Source organism: Ascaphus truei, chromosome 2, assembly GCF_040206685.1.
Source record: "Ascaphus truei isolate aAscTru1 chromosome 2, aAscTru1.hap1, whole genome shotgun sequence".
Lineage (NCBI taxonomy): Eukaryota > Metazoa > Chordata > Amphibia > Anura > Ascaphidae > Ascaphus > Ascaphus truei.
In genome coordinates this window covers 204676990-204701023 of record NC_134484.1, presented here as the reverse complement: position 1 = coordinate 204701023, position 24034 = coordinate 204676990, and the positions used below count along the sequence as shown (strand labels likewise).

The window sequence follows — 24034 nt, the reverse complement described above, 5'->3', positions numbered from 1 at the left end:
TGTGACATTCACATTTGGAAGCTGTTGCTGTGAACCCACAACATGCGGTCAAAGGAACTCTCAATGCAAGTGAAACAGGGCATCCTTAGGCTGCAAAAAAAAAGAAAATCCATCAGAGATAGCAGGAACATTAGGAGTGGCCAAATCAACAGTTTGGTACATTCTGAGAAAAAAAAGAACACACTGGTGAGCTCTGCAACACAAAAAGGCCTGGACGTCCGTGGAAGACAACAGTGGTGGATGATAATAGGATCCTTTCCATGGTAAAGAAAAACCCCTTCACAACATCCAGCCAAGTGAAGAACACTCTCCAGGAAGTAGGCATATCATTATCCAAGTCTACCATAAAGACAAGACTTCACGAGAGCAAATACAGAGGGTTCACCACAAGGTGCAAACCATTCATAAGCCTCAAGAATAGAAAGGCAAGATTAGACTTTGCCACATAATATCTAAAAAAAGCCAGCTCAGTTCTGGAACAGCATTCTTTGGACAGATGAAAATAAGATCAACCTGTACCAGAATGATGGGAAGAAAAAAGTATGGAGAAGGCTTGGAACGGCTCATGATCCGAAGCATACCACATCACCTGTAAAACACGGTGGAGGCAGTGTGATGGCATGGGCATGCATGTCTTACAATAGCACTGGGTCACTAGTGTTTATTGATGATGTGACAGAAGACAGAAGCAGCCGGATGAATTCTGAAGTGTATAGGAATATATGGTCTGCTCAGATTCAGCAAAATTCAGCGAAGTTGATTGGGCGGTGCTTCACTTTTGCAGATGGACAATGACCCAAAACATACTGCGAAAGCAACCCAGGAGTTTTTTTTAAGGCAAAGAAGTGGAAAAATCTGCAATGGCCGAGTCAATCACCTGATCTCAACCCGGTCGAGCTTGCATTTCAATTGCTGAAGACCAAACTTGAGGCAGAAAGACCCACGAACAAACAACAACTGAAGACAGCTACAGTAAAGGCCTGGCAAAGCATCACAAAGGAGGAAACCCGCGTTTGGTGATGTCCATGCGTTCCAGACTTCAAGCAGTCATTGCCTGCAAAAGATTCTCGAACAAAGTATTAAAAATTAACATTTTATTTATGAGTGTGTTAATTTGTCCAATTATATTTGAGCCTCTGAAATAAGGGGACAGTGTATGAAAATGGTTGCAATTCCTAAACGTTTCATACAATATTTTTGTTCAACCCTTTGAATTAAAGCTGAAAGTCTGCACTTCTATTGCATTTAGGTTGTTTCATTTAAAATCCACTGTGGTGGTGTACAGAGCCAAAATTATGAAAATTGTGTCAGTGTCCAATTATTTCTGGACCCAACTTTGTGTGTTGTCTTGTACGCAAGGCCTTCCCCTGTGGGCCGTCTGGTTATATACTCTGTGTCGGTGTATAGTGCCATCTGGTTATATAGTCTGGGTCGGTGTATAGTGCCATCTGGTTATATAGTCTGGGTCGGTGTATAGTGCCATCTGGTTATATAGTCTGGGTCGGTGTATAGTGCCATCTGGTTATATAGTCTGGGTCGGTGTATAGTGCCATCTGGTTATATAGTCTGGGTCGGTGTATAGTGCCATCTGGTTATATACTCTGGGTCGGTGTATAGTGCCATCTGGTTATATACACTGGGTCGGTGTATAGTGCCATCTGGTTATATACACTGGGTCGGTGTATAGTGCCATCTGGTTATATACACTGGGTCGGTGTATAGTGCCGTCTGGTTATATACTCTGTGTCGGTGTATAGTGCTGTTTGGTTATATACTCTGGGTCGGTGTGTAGTGCCGCCTGGTTATATACTCTGGGTCGGTCTATAGTGCCGTCTGGTTATATACACTGGGTCGGTGTACTGTATAGTGCCATCTGGTTATATACTCTAGGTCGGTGTATAGTGCCGTCTGGTTATATACACTGGGTCGGTGTACTGTATAGTGCCATCTGGTTATATACTCTGTGTCGATGTATAGTGCCATCTGGTTATATACTCTGGGTCGGTGTATAGTGCCGTCTGGTTATATACACTGGGTCGGTGTATAGTGCCGTCTGGTTATATACACTGGGTCATTGTATAGTGCCATCTGGTTATATACTCTGGGTCGGTCTATAGTGCCGCCTGGTTATATACACTGGGTCTGTGTACTGTATAGTGCCATCTGGTTATATACTCTGAGTCTGTGTATAGTGCCGTCTGGTTATATACTCTGAGTCTGTGTATAGAGCCGCCTGGTTATATACTCCAGGTCGGTGTATAGTGCTGTTTAGTTAAATACTCTTGGTCGGTGTATAGTGCTGTTTGGTTAAATACTCTGGGTCTGTGTATAGTGCTGTTTGGTTAAATACTCTTGGTGGGTATATAGTGCTGTCTAGTTATATATTCTGGGTCTGTGTATAGTGCTGCCTGGTTATATACTCCAGGTCGGTGTATAGTGCTGTTTAGTTAAATACTCTGGGTCTGTGTATAGTGCTGTTTGGTTAAATACTCTTGGTCGGTATATAGTGCTGTCTAGTTATATACTCTGGGTCTGTGTATAGTGCTGTCTAGTTATATACTCTGGGTCTGTGTATAGTGCTGTCTAGTTATATATTCTGGGTCTGTGTATAGTGCTGCCTGCTTTATATGCTGGATCGACTGTATTGGTGCAATGCCAGGTCTCCTCTGCAGCGTGCAGAGCTTTATGCTGCACTAGAATTCTGCAGATGCATAATTAGTACTCTGCCAACAAATCAAAATACCCACTGTCACAGTCCTGGCTACGCCCCAGGATATATTTATTATATATCACCATGATGAGATGGTGCTAGCACTTACATGTCACTCACTTTAAGTTGGCCGGCCCACAGGGGAGGGACTTCTGGACAAGACAGTTGCACGCGGACTGCAGCAGGTTTAGTAACTGCAGAACAATTGACAGAATGAAGGAAATCACAGAGATGTGTTACTTGTTCTCTTTCATGTTAAAACCGGTGCTACTTGTACTCTCCACAGAAAAGCAGTCACGTGATCGCGAGTGACGGAGGAGCTGTAGCACTCTGGTGACGTGGTCGCTCGGGCACTCCAAGGGTTAAAGTAGAACCCTTCCCCCCCCCAAAAAAAAAAACATAATAGAGGTTATAACATAACCCAATAGTTCACATTGTGCTGATCTTTTTCTGGATTTTCATTAGATCAAAATCTTCCTTTTTGTTACCATGGTAACCTGTGTAGTCTGCATGAGTGTGAAGGGCAGTTCCCATTTTAACCTCCCAGGGAGGGACATTTTCAGAATTCAACTACAGAATTTTAAAATGGTTGGGTGTTTAAAAATACAGCCAACGGACTATGCAATAGTAAAAAGGAGACGTGCTTTTTTTATGGTGAGCCAAGCAAATTACTTAGATACTTTCTCATAAAACAAAAACACTTTTTTTATGTGAAAACTGCATACAAATTATATGTTTGGTACTAATATTTTGGAATAGATTCTTTTTAATGAATATGACGAGAAGATCTGGTTTTTTTATCGCTACAAAGTGACTTTGATTTTCGAGACAATTTGCATTTGCTAAGCTCCCACTTTAATGATTAGGCCTCAAAGTGTTAGACACAAAGTGGGAGATTCATTAAAGTGAGCTACGGTAGCCCATTAACAGCCGTTCAAGTCAACTGCAGTTAACGTGCTTTCACACCATAATTAATCTTTCCCAAGGTATTGAAAAGGCTGCATGACATGCAGGTATTTAACAGGTCATGAGTATTAATACATCGCATTTGTTATGTGTTGTCGTTAACTTTTCAGCACACTGCCAAACAGCTGCAGATAAATGACTCCTAAGGCCCCACTCACACAGCGCACTACACAACGTTCGTCACAGATTCCTGACGGCCAATGGTAGTGTTAGTATTGAAACTACCATTGGCTGCAAAGTGCGGCGTCGACGCTGCTGCTGCTGCAGTCGCGGGAGTCTTTCCAATCTGTGATATTAACATTCTGAATTATTTTATACACCCCACCCCCTTGCCCTAAACCCTACTTGCTCTATCTTTCGCGCCCGCTTCCTCTCATCGGTTCTGCTTCCCTCTCCTGCTGAGAACACCCTTCCATCTCTCCATTTCCTTATTCATGCTGCGCATCTCAGTTCCTCTTCCCCACTGCCTCTAACTTCCCACATTCTATTTCTATATAGAGACACCCGTACACCTTGTGTCGCATCATTCCATCTGCTGGGGATGATCACACATCGCCCAGAAGACAGAGGCACGCACAAGGCTCCACCCCAGCGATGCGACTGGCTCAGCCAGGAGTTCACTTCACGCTCTGTTCACATCGCTGAGTGCCCCCTCCTCTAATCTCCACCAGAGGGAGGGTACATCTCGACAGCCAATACCTAAAGACTTTGGAGAATAAGGGAGGTACCGGATGTAGCGGACCGCACCTTCAGTTCTTTGGAGCCTGGTGAGTGAAAGGAGTGCAACTACCATTCCTCTTGTACCCGTGTCTACTAAAAGTATTGAACATGTCAAGCGCTATGGACTTTACCCACAATCGACTACCAGGAGGGCTCCTTGTGGTGAAGGTGGAGGGGAAGAGGTACCTCAGATGCCTATGCCCCAAGTGTGATTTCCCAGGTGGCGAAATGACCTGGGAAGCCAAATGTGCCCGCTGCGGACCACGTTTCCTGAAGCCCACAGTGCTGCAGCCTACGGAATTCGCAGAAAATGATGCGACCGACCCCAATACCTGGGTGGTCGATGCTGCTAAAACTCAATCTACCTCAACCATGAAGGCCTCGGAGGGCCCGTGTGCCACAGAGGAGGATCCAGGGGATACGAGTACACTGATGACCACAGAGCAGGCCGAGACGGTTCCAGACCCAGTCCCGGCAGAGGAACCAGAAACGGTTGGTAAATCGGAACCAGCCCACGAGCACACTGGTAAGGTAACTGCCTGGGGTAATGGGACACCGTTGAGCTCAGAGGCACGTGAGCCGGGACCAGCTCTGCTGATTGCGCCTGATGACTCGTAACTGATCTGGTGCATTTCCCCTACGGAGATGTCACTACCCTCCTCCCGTGCCAGTAGCAAACGGTCTTCCATGGTGTCATCTTCAGTTCCCTGGAGCCTACGGCAGATGGAGGCGTTGCACTGCTAAAGATACGTGGGTAATGTAGCACATAAACCTGATCCTGTGTCCCCACTACCATTGGCGGACGACTCAGCCCTCCTGTTTACCAGCAGGTATCATGCACCACATACTGTATGTAGTAATGGCCAAATCTCCCACCGGGTGGGGGAAACACTGTTCCATTTATAACCTAAAATGTTTCCTTATTTTTCCAATTTTGTAAATGTGAAGTGTTTTGAATCTCAGTGGAAGAAAAGCGCTATACTGTATAAATAAAGTTATTATTATAACTATAAAGCCCATTAAGGTGCCTGGATATTGAAAGCAAAAGGTTTCAAACACTTCCAAGCTGCAGTTCCCACATGAACTGCAATCAGCAATGAAAAATCAGAAGGCACCTTATCTTGTAATCTACTACACAACAACATTATTTCCAATGAGAACACAAAACTAAATGAGCTTTTCCTCTTTACTCTGAATGTCCGTCTCATTGTGCAGTTTTCATTTTATTTACTGGGTGCACCAATGAAAAAAGCAAAGTTGAATTATATTAGAAGTCGTTAAACTGAATACATTTTTTTTATTGTGTTTGCCCAAAAAAGAATCGAGTCAAAGCAGCTACTGTATGGTCCATCTCACTAATATCCAACATATTGACTGGGTAGGAATCTCATTTACTTTCCCTGTTGGTACAGCACAGCATTCTGAATACACATTGACCCAACAATCAAACAGCTATAAAGCAGGCAATCTTTTCCCCCAATGCAACACATGTTCGCCGAAATTGAATTCATGTCAAATTGCATTCCAAATACCAGGAATTTTCCCTTCCAATTTGAATAGTTTGTAAATTACATCAAGGTACAGGTATATTCTACAAGTTAATGTCATTTATGAACCAGTATCTGGGTGATTTTGCCTGTTCCTGCAGGGCACCAAATATTAGAATATTATGATATAAAAATGTATAGGTTGAACTTGATGGGCGCATCATGTTTTTTTTTTTAACCTCATGCAACTATGTAATATATTAAAAATAAAAAGGCGTAAACTGGATACCCATGTTATATTAATATTCCTTTTTCTAAATGCTGTGGGGATTTTCGCGATGTGCAGTACAAAGTCTTTAGATGAAAATAAGATTGCAAAACATATATAAAGTTGTGTTATGCAAACCTCTCAGTGCATATGAAACAAGTCTTACTAAAAGGAGAGGGCATTTTACATGTAATGGACCGCTTTCTACATGTACAAATAGGTTTTACTGGCTATGCACTTTATCACAGGCTGTACTGAAAAGCTGTATAATGCAGCAGGCCTAAGTTTATTGGGGTCCATAGTAAAATGGATTAGAAGCAAAAAGTGACCCACTGAGTGCTCATTTGCATGTCATTACCCAGAATCCCTGGCTGCAGTGGAAGCATTGTATGCTAAGAGATAATAGGGAGGGGCAGGTTTATGGACCTTTCTTGGACATGTGAATGTGCTTGAGTGGTATTTTTATTTGCAATACATTATAATCCAACAGTCAAACGCTGCTGCTGAAAATAGAAGGGCAGTGGGCAATCACCATCATTCACATACTGTCAGTGGCATTCCAATCACATTTATTTATTTATTTATAAAATGTGTTACCAGGAAGTAATACATTGAGAGTTACCTCTCGTTTTCAAGTATGTCCTGGGCACAGTTAAGACAAATAATACATGGTTACAAATACAGTTACATAAATGAACAGGGTATACATTATATACAAGACATTGCGTGCACAGTTGAAGATAATATATATTATGGGCGTATGTAACAGTTACAGACCAGATTAAAATGTGAGACAGCCTTAGATTTGAAAGAACTTGAACTGGTGGTGGATGTGACAGTCTCTGGTAGGTTGTTCCAGTTTTGGGGTGCACGGTAAGAGAAGGAGGAGCGGCCGGATACTTTGTTGAGCTTTGGGACTATGAACAGTCTTTTGGAGTCTGATCTCAGGTGATAGGTGCTGCATGTGGTAGGGGTGAGGAGCTTGTTCAGGTAGCTGGGTAGCTTGCCCATAAAGAATTTAAAGGCAAGACAGGAAAGGTGAACTTTGCGCCTAGACTCGAGTGATGAACAATCTAGTTCTTTGAGCATTTCGCAGTGATGTGTGTTGTAGTTGCATTGGAGAACAAAACGACAAATTGAATTGTAGAGGGTGTCAAGTTTGCTAAGGAGGGTTTGAGGTGCCGATCCATATACTATGTCTCCATAGTCAATACTTGGCATTAGCATCTGCTGTGCGATACGCTTTCTGACCAGGAGACTTAGGGAGGATTTGTTCCTGTAAAGTACACCTAGTTTGGCATAGGTCTTGGTTGTCAGGGTATCAATGTGCATCCTGAATGTTAAGTGGGAGTCAAACCATAAGCCCAGGTATTTAAAACTAGTGACAGGGGTTAGGGTAGTGTTAGCGTTGGTTCTAATCTGGAGCTCAGTCGCTGGAAGCTTAAAAAATTTAGTCTTGGTCCCAAATACCGTTGTTACAGTCTTGTCAGTGTTTAAAAACCGTTTGTTTTGGGAAATCCAGTTTTCGAGTCTCAAAAAGTCAGACTGAAGTATGTGTTGAAGGTCAGAGAGGCTATGGCTGTGTGCATATAGGATTGTGTCATCTGCATACATGTGTATTGAGGCTTCCTTACAAGCTGTGGGGAGATCATTAATTAACACTGAGAAGAGTAGGGGCCCCAGGACAGAACCTTGCGGGACACCACAGGTGATATCCATGGGGTTGGAGTTAGAGCCCGAGATGGACACATGTTGGGATCTACCTGATAGGTAGGACTGAAACCAGTTTAAAGCATTCTTCCCTATTCCAGAGCACTGGAGTTTGTTAAGCAGGATAGCATGATCAACTGTATCAAAAGCCTTTGCAAAATCTAGGGGTGGATGACCTGATGAAAGCCCCATATGGGACCTGAAACTTTGTCTTTCCACTGTTCTTGGCTGTCACATTAAAGGAGAATTTCATTATGAACTTGTGAGTAGAGCTCTAATTTGTGTCTCTATCTCTGAGGAGACCTGCACTCTGAAGAAATCTTTTATCTGTGTTGTGTTGGCTGCACAAGCAGGGTTCTCCTCGCCTGAGACTGTTTCTCCGCACTTGTGGAATTGTACCAACTATAGTAAGAACACTAGAACACATCACGTTATCCAGGAGTCAAAACGTCACAATAAACAATAGCCACTGCCCCATAGCCTTATATTGATGAAGGCTACTGACACAGAAATTGCAGCTTTATGTCTTTGTTTTGGGAAAACATAATTAAAATAAATATGCAACATCTAAATGGGAAAACAATTGAGCTAATGGCTTAAATGGACGTAAGCAAAAGCCATTTACATTTCTAGCTACAGTTATTCTGCCGTGATAATGAACATCTACAGCACATCATTAAAGACCAAGCTAAAGAGCATGTTTGAAAGGCATAACAACGAGGCTGTGATGAACTGGGGATAGTGTTGCATTCTCCTGAGGCTTCTGTGCCTGACCGGCTTGTGAATCCTATCTGTCACTAGTGAAGAGAACAAGCAATCAGTAGCCCAGAGATTGTGTCTATGCAGCACTTTCCAGGCCCAGCCACCGCAAACAGCTAAAAGCTGCAAACAAAACAAATGTCTAAATGTACCACATACTGTAGCTCTTATGTTACAGATAAATCCCTGGATGTTCTGTTTAAGCTAATGACAAAGCGGGGTAATGATGCTAAACAATCAAAGGCAGCTGGCTACTGCAACAGTGCAAATGTAAAGAGCCAGCAACGAGAGGAACTGAGGATATTACTAGACAGGACTAGAAAATATACAGGACTTTGCAGACAGGATGGTTCGTTATATTATAGTTTCCAAATAGGCAGTTATTGGGCATTTTTTTTTACTCAACACATAAGTTTAGCAGTTTGGACACACAGTATTAACCCTTATCCCTATCATTGCAAATCTTTGTTCTTTATTATCAAAGCTTCCCAACAAAAAGATGTACAGTAGAGGTAGCTCACAGAAAGAAACAGTTTCTACTTTACTTCTTTAATGTTTAGTAATGAAAGAGGGGGGGGGTGGGGGGGGCGGAAACATACAATTGTGTTCCAAATCTTGAGCGGTAAAAGTAATCCTACTAAATATGCAACAGTATTAATCAAATCCTCATTACTAAACTATCAGATTAGAATAATATTTTACCCACTTGCTGGCCAGAAGGGCCGATAACACAATGAACAGCAATGCATTGCAAGCCCCTAATAAATACAGGCATATTAGAGGGCTACAAGCAAATATATACTCTCACAAAGCACCAGTTCCAAAAGAGCTTGGCGTAAAATAAAAGGCTGCATTAAAAAGATCCCACACAGGCTCGACAATGAAACAGCATTGAGTTGAAAAACAGCCAACATCCCCAGCAGAATAGTGCCAATAACAATGATGTCATTTTCTCTTTTATAACCAAAATTAATTATTTGAAATACATTTTGTAAGGAACATGGACATTTCTCCAGCTTTTACTGCCTGATTTACTTTCAGCTATGCTATTACAGTTATTAAATATAGGGATAAATAACATGCTCTAGAAAGGAGGCTCTATGCTGCAGAAACTGAGTGCGACCATTGAAGATTGGTAATGACCAGTGGAGGATGTTCAAACAGGAATCACCAATGCATTACGCTCTTTTAAGCTAACAAATAGACGTATAAATTAAATTACGATCTGGAGTCATTAAAGGTGGGGGATTTGGGGAAACTTTATAGCAAAGTGATACATAAACGCATACAATATTGCAAACATTAGCCTTCTGTGTGTGCGAAAAACTGCTTACTACAAAATGCACTAAAATGATATTTAAAATAACTTAAATTTATACAGTCAAAGTTACTAAGTAGTGAATAATGACATTGAGATATGTCAGTGCAATAAAAAAGAAATCCTGTCTAATTATTTAAGAAAGGGCTAACACTTTACCACCTGTTTCTGCATAATGACATTAGTATGTTAATGGACAGTAATATACTGTAATGTTTCAATATATTATCACAGACATTAAAATTCACCAGAGTTGGACACAATATATTTGTTAACGCCTAATAATCCTGTTGGAAAATATTTGGGACAAATTGCAAAGAGCAGTTCCAACTCATTCTGTATGATGTCTTCTATCCTAATTCCCTTAACATATTGTCTCATTATTCAACACATGAATATCAACTGATCTTGTATTCTGAAGTGAGATTGCACTGTGTGTGTGTGTCAAGAATCGTCAATTTGTATATGTTCAAAGCACCTCAGACAGTGGCCAGGAAAAAACGCAGGTACTATCTATCTACAGCATCATGTAGAACTGCCCATAAGCCATTGACTGTGATGGGTTTTGGGAGTTTGAGCTTGCTGGTATTGTGTGTTTATTCATTTTAATTTTCAACTGGTATCAGTTGTTTGGAGGTTAATGGCCCCTCCTCCCAGAGTTTAAGCTCACCCCACTTTTTAAAGTAGCAGTTTTTTTCATGTTCCTGTCTGTATGATCCACTGCGGTCATTCTCCCTCCAGCAGAGGTAACTGAGAATTTTCACAGTTAGTGTTAGGACCTTGTGACAGGGTAAATAAAAGCCACCAGTTATATGCCTGGAAAACCTATGTCTAGTCTGCAGTGCAGCACTGACTAGGTTAACTTCAGCTGGGAACCTCAGGACAATTAGTTGGATCCCAGCTGCCTAATCAAGGTGTGTTAAAACCCAGGCTGTAGACACATGGAGCCTGGCTGTTGATGAGAGAGGAGTAAGAAGTAAAGAGATTCCTGAAAACAAGGTCTGAGTAGCAAAGTAGTTGTATTGTGAACTGTCTGTCCCCTGCATAGAAAAAGGGTAGCTGCCTTATATATAAACTGTCTGCTAAAGAGAAACTGTTTTGTTTGGTTTGCTGAAGAAAAAGCCATTTTCGTTTTTACTGATGAAAAGCTATTTTTGTTTTGTGTGCTGTATATCTTTTAAGGCTAAATAAATAAGCCATGTCAAGAAACCCACGTGTGTAGTTGCATGTACCCTGCAACAGACCTGCTTACTGGTCATGCTGTGACGTGGCTTGCAGGCTTATAACGCCTAGGTCAAAGGGTTTAACTAGATGACCCTTATTCATTGAAGTATTTTACTATGTATTTTGTCACATTGGATGTTGCATTGAACATTTCTGTCTTTCATCGTCTGTATCAGTAGGTCTATAATTGGTGACGGGGCGTGGCTGCATGCTTAAAAGCTACAAGACTACAACTCAAGGAAAGACCTATGCTTTCTGCAGATGTGCTTTTCCCCTCGTGGAGAAGCTAGCTTATCCCACTCTCTTCCACTGTCCAGTTTACTCTGGTTGCTAACTTCATTCTAGTTTAGTCCCAAAAGGCTCCGTGACAGGGTGATTCAAGAAGTTGTTAAGCATGAATCCATTTGTAGAGCTTACGCGAGTCACCTCAGAGGAATAGAAATCAAATATTTTAGTCCGTGTTGTCGGGGTCATCAAAAAAAAGTGTGGGTGAATTAGCTGAAACTTACTGTACTGTAGATCAGTTTATAATGAAACACAAAAAACTTGACACTTCTCTACTGTGAAAAATTAAGGAGGAACTGGTTGCTTATTCAGACACGTCAAGCCAGAATCACCAGTAAAGGTTGAAAATGGGCTATCAACCAAGACTGGACAAAAACGGATCCATCTGACCTTGATGTGCAAGAACAGGGGTGGCCATCCTGACAGAGTTGGACCAGGCCCGTAGACAGATTTCCCGGGGCCCAGGACTGGAGTTTCGACAGGAACCAAACTCCCCTCCAGCCCGCCAACATTTGCGGCTTTGCCAGCCTCCTCCCCCTCTATCCCCCCTCTCGCACCTCCTCGCTAGCCCTGTTCTGTTCTCGTATTTCTCTTCCATCCCATCTCTCACTCTCCCCCCTTCGCTATCACCTAATTACCCCATCCCCAAATCACCCCTCCCCACAAACAATACCAATAAAATAATACAATACCCCTCCCACACACACCTAAAATACAATACCCCACCCCACACACACCCCTAAAATACAATATCCCCCCCACACACACACACACCTAAATGCAATACCCCCCACCCCCTACAAATACAATTCTTCCCCTCCACAAATCCACTTACCTCTGGCTGCCTCCGCCGCCATGCCCCGGCTCATTCCAGCTGCTGTCGCCTCTTCCAACGTCAGGCATGCCTCTTTCACCACAGGTGCACACCAAAAGCTGGGCCTGCCTTCCGGATGCACCCAGTTTCCGGTACGCACCAGTGGGAGAGTGAGGCAGGCCCGGCGTGGGAAGAGGCAGCAGCAACTGGGGAAGTGTGGCAGCGGAAGCAACTTCCAGCACCAGCCTGGCCCCAACAGCCACAGGGCCCGGGACACTTGTACAGGCTCTATTCCCCACACCCCCCTCATCGGTGGCCCTGGTTGGAGCTACAATTTACCTGTTTCATTGTCAAACGGCCACAATAAAAAATGAATACCTGTATACACTGACACAGCATAACCTGACCATGTCAGTGTATAGTGCCGTCAGGTTATGCTCTGTGTCAGTGTATAGTGCCGTCAGGTTATGCTCTGTGTGTCAGTGTATAGTGCCGTCAGGTTATGCTCTGTGTGTCAGTGTATAGTGCCGTCAGGTTATGCTCTGTGTCAGTGTATAGTACCGTCAGGTTATGCTCTGTGTCAGTGTATAGTGCCGTCAGGTTATGCTCTGTGTCAGTGTATAGTGCCGTCAGGTTATGCTCTGTGTCAGTGTATAGTGCCGTCAGGTTATGCTCTGTGTCAGTGTATAGTGCCGTCAGGTTATGCTCTGTGCGTCAGTGTATAGTACCGTCAGGTTATGCTCTGTGTCAGTGTATAGTACCGTCAGGTTATGCTCTGTGTCAGTGTATAGTACCGTCAGGTTATGCTGTGTGTCAGTGTATAGTGCCGTCAGGTTATGCTCTGTGTCAGTGTATAGTACCGTCAGGTTATGCTCTGTGTCAGTGTATAGTACCGTCAGGTTATGCTCTGTGTCAGTGTATAGTACCGTCAGGTTATGCTCTGTGTGTGTGTATAGTGCCGTCAGGTTATGCTCTGTGTGTGTGTATAGTGCCATCAGGTTATGCTCTGTGTCAGTGTATAGTACCGTCAGGTTATGCTGTGTGTCAGTGTATAGTACCGTTAGGTTATGCTCTGTGTGTGTGTTGTGCCATCAAGCTACGTAGTCCATGTCAGTGACGGAGCATGACTGGACGGCACTATACACTGACAAAGGGCATAATCTGACACAGAGTACATGTGAGGGATACAAGGGGAGCGGGGGAGGGGGCGTGACAAATGGGGCGCAGGGGATCAGGGGGCGACACATGGTGAGAGGGGATGAGGGGTGTAGCTGGGGACAAAGAGGGAAATGACAGGAGGCAGTTGGGGTGCTGGGAGGCAGTTGGGGTGGTGGGGGGCATTTGGAGTGGTGGGGGGAAAGGGTGACAGGGGGCAGTAGTGGACAAGAGGGTGATGGGACAGTTGGGTTGACAGGAGGTCAAGGGGATGACATGAGGGTAATGGGAGGCATTGGGGGACAAGGGGGGCAGAGGGGTGACTGTCACTACCTCGCTCTCCAGTCACACAGCAAGCACCACGTGGAGTTCTCAGCAGGCAGGGTCTATATTCACTATACCCTGTGCTCCTTGGAAACCCGCCAGGGGCTACTAAATCATAGGAGTTCAGGAGGACAGTAACTGGTTTGGGGGGCACTCTGACTTCTCCTCTTCTATGTCTCTATGGTTCCTCTGCACTGTCTGCAGTCGGACTCCCGGAGCGGTCAGTGTTTCTCTTCAGGGGCCACACATGAAACACTGAAGAGCCGCTCCTGTGCTAGAACCTCATGTACCAAACTTCCCCTTCACCAGTCAGAGATAACATGAGTGTGTTGTTTCACAAAGTTGTGCATGTCAATCCAGCATGGAGAGGATATTATTTTACAGAGCCCAGTTTTTATTTACATTGCACAGTGTCGCATATTGTGGAAAGGTGAACTAAAAAGACTAAATACTAACTTTAGGGACATACTGTACAATGAGATCTTCTTTGTTGGTAGCAGAATATCATTGATACCCTAATCAATACCTTGCTGTTTAGGCAAGCCTGTCTAGACAGATGCGCTGCTGCAAATACTCAATACAAAGTTAAATGTACATTTAAATTTGGTCAAACACAGAAACCAGAAAGGAGAAAACGTCTTTTTGTTTCTAAAATGTAGAACTTGGCATACACCGTATCAAGCTGGAGTAAAACAGCACTTCAAATTCAAAGCTGGGTGCCACGGAGAGTATCAATAGCCAAATATACAGGACTTATGCGAACTATTTGTAACTATTTCCAAAGCCTTCAGCAAACTTTCTTTACAGCAGAGTGACAGAGGTAAAGTTTTCCAGCCTGAGCTACGGCAATGAACTCTGGGGAAGTCTTGGTTATAATTTATCTTAACAAATGATGCACAATGTGACCAACCAATAGCTTAAAAGTAATAGAGTCAGTCAGGCATGCACTCTTAAATTGAACTTGCTGCCTGCAAGCTGAAGGATTACTTTCAAGGTCTAAACAATTGAAAGTCTATTAAGAGTGCTACATAGCAACATGGTCCACCAACTACTTGGTCCTCCTACCATTTGGTTCTGTTATTTTAAATGAAAAGTATATATTGCAATAAATCACATATTAGCTTTCTAGAATAAAATGTCAAAGAAATGCAATCACCTGTCTGTTATTTCTTGACACAAAAAAAAAAGTAGCCGGAGTTGAAACATCACGTTCATAAAACAAGAAGAAAATTGTGATACTTCTGTTTCTGCTGAAGTGGGCACCGGATGAGCTTTCGTGTTCTCTGCATAAATGCAGAGATGCTTGTTACACTTACTGCCACCATGTAGGCACTGATCCCATGTTTCAGTGAGATAGGTAGACAGCAGGTAGATCGCAGTGCTGATAAAGATCAGGCAGATGGGGAACGTGGTTAATGGACCAGCATAAAAGGGAAGGGAAGATACAAACCAACACATTTCTCACTGTATATTTGGCAGGCAAGAAAGTGCAATGGTGGTGATCGGAACAGTGTAAGGTATATTACTTAATAAAACAAAGAGAGCAGCCTAGTAATGCTGGACCAGAGGTAGGCAGCATTGCTCTTCAAAGTTAGTCTTAAAATATATTCCATTAGTTCAAATTAAAAAACTGTATCGTTGGCTATTGAAGTACTGTAGTCACTTTTTCACAATTACAAATAAAACAATTTAAGTGATTTTTTTTTTCAGTGTGCTCACACGTGATTTTTTCATTTGCTGCAACTACCACAACCAAATACATTGGGAAACAAAATGTTATGCAACTGACCCCATATCAAACCTGAAATTATATTTTAAAGACAACTAGACTTTGAATATTAGAATTTAAATAGGGTTTAAAACAGCATTAACTTTGTCTTTTTAACTGTGTGTTCATTGGTGTCAAACTAAGAAAAAGCCTTAAATATAGCAAATAAAATATTTCAGCCATGTCTCTAAAGAACTATGTTAGCATTTGTTGGGCACATTTTAAGATACTTAATATCAACTAAACATAATTTCTGAATACATGGATATAATCTCCTTCCCTTCATGCTTAATGCATTCACAATTAATTATTGATTTTTTTAATCAATCCTTTTGTCAGATATCATTTGTAACATTGTGTATTTATTCAGAACACTTTAATGTTGCTGGGTCATTTTATCATAGGTATTGCCCCTTTTTTCAACAAAATGATCGCACTTTATATAATGACCTCTGGCTTGTGATATTTTGGGGTGAAATTGTTAAAAACCATGAAATGTTTTTTTCTCTCCCATAAACAGAATCTGAGCTCTGTGGTGCAGAAGCCACAGCACTTCCCTACATATTAATGTAAGTTTGTGAACGATATGATACTATTTAAGATACTGTAAGTAATCCAGAACAAGCAAATGTAGTGCATATTAATTTGCTCTATCAGCTTATTCAAATAGGATTCAAGAAGCTACATGTCTATGACCAGGTTTATTGTGCCACAGCTCAGTGCGAGTGGTACAAACGGTGGTAGCTACTTGTCTGCTCTACACTTTCTAACATGTAGCTGTCCGGAATAGGACATTTGGTCGTGGCAATTTCACCTCAACTCACCCCATCGCCGCATCTGATTGGCCGCTGGAATCACCGCCACTGGCCTCTTCTAAGGTAAGTTTTATTACTATTAAGGGTAGGGGGTTAATTTAAGGGGTTTTAAAACTTGGGGTAGATGTTAATTTAAGGGGTTTTAGCGGTGAGGGTAGGGGTTTTTAGGGTAAGGCACTTACCTTAGGCCTGTATTATGGTAAGCGCTTGCGCGCATGACGTTGCGCGTGCCGCAAGCGTTTTGTGTATATAGGCCAAACGATGACGCGCGTGACTAGGAGGCGTGGCCATGACGTCACAAGGGTAGGTATTTTTCCCTGCCTCACTGTGATTGGCTCACAGTTTCACGTGGCACGGCAGCCGCTCGAAAAAACACCTTTCTTTGTCTTTCCACACAGCTGCCAGCACTCTTTGCCGTGCACGCGCGTCTGCACTAGGTACACTGTCATAGGGAGACAGATATTTCTCATTGACACGCGCATGCTAGCGCTCACGCGCTTACCATAACACAGGCCTTAGCGGTGAAATGGCCAGCAACGGCAGGGTGAGTCACGGCGAAACGGCCTCAACCAAAATGTTCTAGACTGCAGCTGTCAGCATCCTTTAAAAATGACCCATGGTGCATTATAGCTATCACCCCTTTCCGGGTTTGGATTGATGCCAACAATGTTCTTTCTACTGCTTTATATGATTACTTCTGATCTCATTTCTTCTTTTCAATCCATTTGTGATAGATTATTCACCCGTTCAATTCTGTAATCTCACTGCAGCCGCTGGTCATCTGGGAAAGATTTGCTCATTTTTTTTTTTTTTTTAGTTTGTTGCTGAGGTTACATTTGCTATTCATGTTGAAAAAAAAATTTGTGATTTCAAAAGATTTATTTTTAAATAACAAGCTCAGACTTTTTGAGTTAGATAAATATGTTGTGTTTTTTTTTTAATAGTGGTTTGTCTGTCGTGAAGGTTGCAGGGAAAGGTGAATATTTATAGCACACAGCGAAAGAGAGTACTTGATTAATCAGAAAGCTAATTAGTTTCATGTCTGCCTGCCTCTCGACATAAATGAGCTTCCCATTTGTACTGAAAAAACTCTAGGAAAGTGGTACTGGATTTCAACACATACTAATAAATGCTACAAGTTCAGAGCTTACATCCCCCAAAACATGCCAACTGCTTTTAATATCTTGCAGCAGCAATACATTTACTGTCATTATCAGTCATTTGTACGGAAAAATTGCAGTTATATAAAACCTCTGTGTGAGCCTGTGCAACCAAACTCAGAAGACTTTTGACAGGCGGAAAAAAAAACCCACAAAAACCCGCAGCAGCAAGAAAGTACAATAGCCAAAGGCAAAAAACCCATTTGAAGACAGCAGCAGTCGCATTTCATGAGCCCGTCACATCATTTTCAAATGAGACAATGGCTCTCTCAAAAAGGTCTGTGCCATCCAGATATCAGTGATGTCATCGTGGAGTAAAGTTTCTGGCAAAGCCTTTTCCTACTGTAGCTAAATCGTGGTGTAATCTGGAGTGAGTAAGGTGGGCAGATCATTATACACATCGCTCCACACTTCTTGCATATAAGCGTCAGCTTTCAATTGAGCCACGCAGAATAAATAAAGCAGTCATTTGTCGTTTGGTTTGTGGCGTCGGGTCAGTGCTGAAAGCAGCAGTCCAAGCTGCGCTTCTTTTTTTTAATCGTATTTTTTTTTTTGCCCTTTAATATGTGCATCAATACAATCCACACAATAAGTAATTAGCGAAGTTGCTGATCGATCCGTTCTCCTGTGATCGATCGGCAAAGATTGGGCTCGGGGGTTCACTAAATTACTGCAGAGGAGTGTTTTGCAGTCAGTGGAATGCATTTGCATATTAATATGACAAAGGAAGTCACTAGATACAATTGGTGCTAGAGAGAGAGCAGGGTTCAAAAAGGGGTGTGCCAGAGCCTGTTTCAGAAGAAGGGGATGTGACTTTGTAAAGGGTTGCTATAGAAACAAAAAAGGCTTGTTACATTAAAAATGACATTAAAAATGTCATTCAGAGTTGTTTAAAAATAAAATGCTACAAGTATTTTCTCATAGTACAGAACTGATTTTTTTTCCCTTAAACACACACATAGGATATTGCTTGGTCTACAGCTTTAAAGTCTTCCATTAACATTTTAAATATGTTTGAAAATAATAGTACGGTGAAGTTGATAATATTCTGTCCGCACTTCAGAAATTCCAGCCCTACCAGTCAAGTCTCCTATGATCGTGTACTTGTTATTAACTCTTTGAGTGCCAGAGGAGCCGCGGCGCCCCTCCGCAGTAGCGATTTCGTGATTTGCCTGTCGCTGATGACGGGACGGAATGGGTAAAGTCCTCTTCCGTTTCTCATCCCGTCAGATCGCAGCAAAAACTAGCAGGAAGATTAGTGTCCTTGCTAAAATAATCTATGCATATAATAAATTGCATGTGTTTTAATAATAATAATAGCATGTTCTTGTATAGCGCTGCTAATTGTACGCAGCGCTTTACAGAGACATTATGCAGGCACAGGTCCCTGCCCCGTGGAGCTTACAATCTATGTTTTTGGTGCCTGAGGCACAGAGAGATAAAATGACTTGCCCAAGGTCACAAGGAGCCGACACCGGGAATTGAACCAGGCTCCCCTGCAGCAATCTCGGTGTCAGTCAGTGTCTTTACTCACTGAGCCGCTCCTTCTCCCATTTTGGAGCCTTCGTAGGACACCCAGGTACTACATATTGACTGAGGAACTAATGTGTACTGTGCCTGTTTTCATGTGCCCAGTGTTGGAAGGTTTGAACATGTAGCTTTCCATAAGCATGTTTGTCAATGGTTTGATTAATACATCTGCTAATACAATAGTAATGAAGGTGGAGAGGTGTTGCAAGGTTTCTATTAGTGAACCATTATCATGTCAGAAACTCTTAACTACACTTACTGATGTAACAGGCTGAAGGCTAAATCCCTGTAGAGTAGCAAAACAAGAAATCGTATATACATACAGTACTATATATATGATTAGCTGAAAGCTAAATCCCTTTAGAGGTAGCAAAACAAGAAATCGTGTGTATATATATATATAAAGCAGAAAGTAGCCGTGTTAGTCCAGTTGCGATAGTGCAGAATAAATGAGTTCTTCAGTATTAGGTGATGCCTTTTTATTGGACTAACAATTTATGTCATAGGACAAGCTTTCGAGAGTTCTCCTCTCTTCTTCAGGTCAGCAATACTGATTTACACAGGAATCAATGCTAAAACAGTGTACACTGTTTTAGCATTGATTCCTGTGTATATCAGTATTGCTGACCTGAAGAAGAGAGGAGAACTCTCGAAAGCTTGTCCTATGACATAAATTGTTAGTCCAATAAAAAAGGTATCACCTAATACTGAAGAACTCATTTATTCTGCACTATATATATATATATATATATATATATACACACACAAAACAAACAACGTGTATAGTAGCGCCAACCACTAAGAAATCTACTAATATTATATGAGGTGATAACGAAGTGGAAAATGATTAAAATATAAAAAATAATTCATAAGATGTTCTATTGTATAAATACCTCAAACTGAATTAACAAACAGTAACACAAATACAATTAATGAAAGAAAAAGTTATAAGAACCAGTCCTTATGTAAAGTCCATCAAAGGGTAGATAGTAGGATCCGGTAAGGGGATCTCTGGCAGCTCTCAATAGGATCAACCAAATCCTATAGAAATCTAGGGAGAAAAGAGAAGAGAGAGCGCACGCCCCATAGCATAATAACATACATTTATTGATGGGAAGAAAGGACAAGGGAGGGGGGGGGGAGAATAGCACTCACAAGGATAGGTTAAAAATAGGCAATTTGTGAATATAATTTCACCACCAGCCGGATGTCTCCACACCAACTCCGCAGTCAGAGTCACACTTCATGGGTTCACAGAACAACCACGGTCTGTTGGAGGGCTGGATAACACCTGGAAATGTCCTCAAAGCGTCTGCTTGGAGCCTCAGTGCAGTGTTTGAACCGGAACACACACAGAGCAGATCTTCGGCTGTATCATCTAGGACAGGGGGGCGCAAACTTTTTTCCCTGCGCCCCCCTGCCGGCTGTCCCCTCACTCCCGCGCCCCCCCCCAACCCCAACTTACCCTCGCACCGGCGTAATGACGTCACGTTGCCATAGCAACGTGACGTCACATGACCTCGCAGCGTCATTTTGACGCCGCGTTGCCATGGCGACGCCGGGAGGAAGCCGCCGGAGCCACGGGTAAGTATGGTTTACAGAGGCCCTGCAGCTCCCCCGGCACTTAATTTAAGTGCCTTCGGGAAGCGCGCGGGGCCTCTGTAAACCCCGCGCCCCCCGTCGGCAGTCTCGCGCCCCCCCTGGGGGTCGCGCCCCACAGATTGCGCACCGCTGATCTAGGAGACTGCACTGAGGCTCCAAGCAGACGCTTTGAGGCCATTTCCAGGTGTTATCCAGCCCTCCAGCAGACCGTGGTTGTTCTGTGAACCCATGAAGTGTGACTCTGACTGCGGAGTTGGTGTGGAGACATCCGGCTGGTGGTGAAATGATATTCACAAATTGCCTATTTTTAACCTATCCTTGTGAGTGCTATTCTCCCCCCCCCCTCCCTTGTCCTATCTTCCCATCAATAAATGTACTTATGCTATGGGGCGTGCACTCTCTCTTCTCTTTTCTCCATACAGTGTGTGTGTGTTTGTGTGTGTGTATGTATGTATGTATGTACAGTATATATGCATATATATACACACACACACACACACACACATATATATACATGGTATGTACTGTATATATTTTTTTAGAAATAAATCGGTTCTGTAGTATTAGATAATAGTGACTTTTTTTTGTTATTATTCAACTCTTAGGACCATTTTTAATGAGTTTTAAAGCATCCTTTGATTTCTATAGCAGGTTTTAAATGGGCAATCCAAGCCGGCTAATTTTTTTTTTTTTTTAGAAACTTTTAAACATTTTTTTTAGAAAGCATTTAAGTAGGGTGTCTCCGGAGCTGAACAACATTAAGTTCAGTTCTGGGGACCCCCTGCTTCCGGAGATACTTAGCTCCGAAGTAGATGTCGTAGCCGCTGTGGCTGAGCAAGCAGGAGTTTAAAGCTCCTGCACCACATGGGCCAATAGGAAGCCGCATCGATGACGTCACGGCTTCCTATTGGCCCGCTGGGCCCAAGATCTTTAAACAGCGGACATACTGTGAACCCCGGTAGCTGAGGAATGTGGCTACCAGCACCTAATTCGGAGTTAAGTATCTCCGCAAACAGGTGGTCCCGGAGCTGAAATTAACAGGGTTCAGCTCTGGAGACCCCGTTTCATATATATATATATATATATATATATATATATATATATATATATATATATATATATATATATATATATAAATTGCAGGCTTGGATTGCCTCTTAACCCACTTCCCAAGCAGTGCAAGACCTTTGCAACAAATAATCCCGAACTGGAAAGTGTTGCACACGTTCCCAGCAGTTTGAGCTGTAAACTGTAACAATAGATAATCCTACCGTAGTAATATAGGGATACATTGTATGTGCTGAGTTACACTGACTGAAGCAGCAATTATGTTAGGCACACATTAAGGATTTTACAGATGTATTACAGGAGCAGCAAATGGTCGCCAGCTTAGGTAAGAATGTAGAATTATACATTGTCACATGCTTTACTTAGCAGTATTCTTGCTTTAATAAAAGCCCCTCTATGCAGGGCATTTATACAGGTAGGTTGGTAGATACCTGTTCCAAAAACCATTCAAATGCTAAAGGATGACACCTACAGACCATACAATCTTCAGGTTTAAAAATATAACCGTGATTTTTTTTCCAAAAATGAAACCATATATTCTAATAATCTAGCATCACATATCAAGTATTAATAAAACCTGGATCCAACCATGCGAATAAAAGTTGGAACATGCTTATAGCACAACTGCTGTGCTTGTATAGCGGGTTGGTCGGCTTCAGATTACTTCATATTTTGAAGTAAATAAACTCAACTCAACGACACACTTGCAGGTGGACAGTAGACAAATTGTGAGGCACAATATACTTTGCTACAAGTCTTAGGGCCTTATTCTATACAGGCATACCCCACATTAACGTACGCAATGGGACCGGTGCATGTATGTAAAGCGAAAATGTACTTAAAGTGAAGCACTACCTTTTCTCCACTTATCGATGCATGTACTGTACTGCAATCGTCATATACGTGCAGAACAGATGTAAATAAGGCATTTGTAACAGGCTCTATAATCTCCCTGCTTGCGCACAGCTTCAGTACAGTTAGGGAGCCGGTATTGCTGTTCAGGACGTGCTGACAGGCGCATGCGTGAGCTGGCGTTTGCCTATTGAGCAAGATGTACTTACTCGCGAGTGTACTTAAAGTGAGTGTACTTAAACCGGGGTATGTCTGTATTGTGTTCAGGTAAGAAGAGCTCTACGTGCTGCTTTGGACAACACAGAATTACCCCTTAGCCATTTAGTTTTTCCTGTATGAAAAACAAAACAATGTTGACAATTAGAATATACCCCATTAACAGCTTGTACTTCCTTGTGCTTTTAAAATTGTTTATTTGCAATTCAACTCTAAACTATTATATGGAACAAGTGCCATGAGACACTAACATTGTTCAGAGATGCTAGAGCCCTCTCTCAGGAATGCTTTTACGCCAACACAACAGAGCACAACACATGTGAGCTTAATGAAGTGCTATAATGTATATTACATTGAATAATTCTTTTTGGCTGCTGTCTGTTGGAATACCAGCTTAAAAGGCTAATTTGCAGTTATTTTTGTTACATCAGCTTCTCCACGGTACCGCCTTCCTAGAAATATTGGTAATATTAAAAGCGGAGCACAATAGCTTGCTTGTTTATTGAAAATAGAGTTATCCGTTAACCAGCTGAAAAGTGTATTCTCTCCTAGAGCCAAGTAAGTAGTGACGTAAAGGGTGATTAATTCCTTTTCACCTAAATTATAAAAGCTGTAAGTATTTTTAAATGTAAACATTTTTAAAGTTTGTTTGTAAACATGATAAGATGAAACTTGGAAGGGGTTTGAATTCCCCCAACCACTAACTGCAGTGATAATGCAAAATGCATTCAAGCATATGTCCCCTCCAGTTAATTGGAAGCATCCACATCAGGGACAAAGAGTGCTAATGTAGCACTGAGAGATAGGAGGGAAACAATGTGAGATACAGAGGGAGGGGGCACTACAAGTGAAACATAGAAAGAAAGGGTGAAGGACGGGCACAATTGAGGATAAATGGAGAAGGGCACAATGGGGGAGGGAGAGTATACATGTGTGAGAGTGTGTGAGAGAGAGAGAGAGAGAGAGAGAGAGAGACAAAGATAGAGGGAAATGAGGGTCACAATGGTAAGAGAATGGCAGAAAGGAAGGAACACAATGGGTGAAAAGGGGCAAAAGTAAGGGACATCATATGTGTGTACATTAGAGAGAAAGAGATGGAGCGACAGGATAGCCACAAGGAAGGAGAGAGATGGGGGCGTAGTCTCTGCCTGAACCTAGTTGCTTTGTCTGTCCAGTGTGGCCTAACTGTATCTAACTAAACTGTTTGGGGTAGAAAAAAAGTGAGTTTTGTTGAGAAGGGGAGAGAGCTATGAACAAAGCTTTAAAAAACAGCTTTCATTTGA

At 42.3% G+C, this 24034-nt stretch overlaps 1 protein-coding gene across 5 annotated transcripts in view; it reads right to left on the bottom strand.

Moving 5' to 3' along the window:
* PIGN (phosphatidylinositol glycan anchor biosynthesis class N) overlaps positions 1–24034 on the bottom strand; it is a 318676-nt gene that overhangs the window by 218654 nt on the left and 75988 nt on the right. The window lies entirely within an intron of this gene.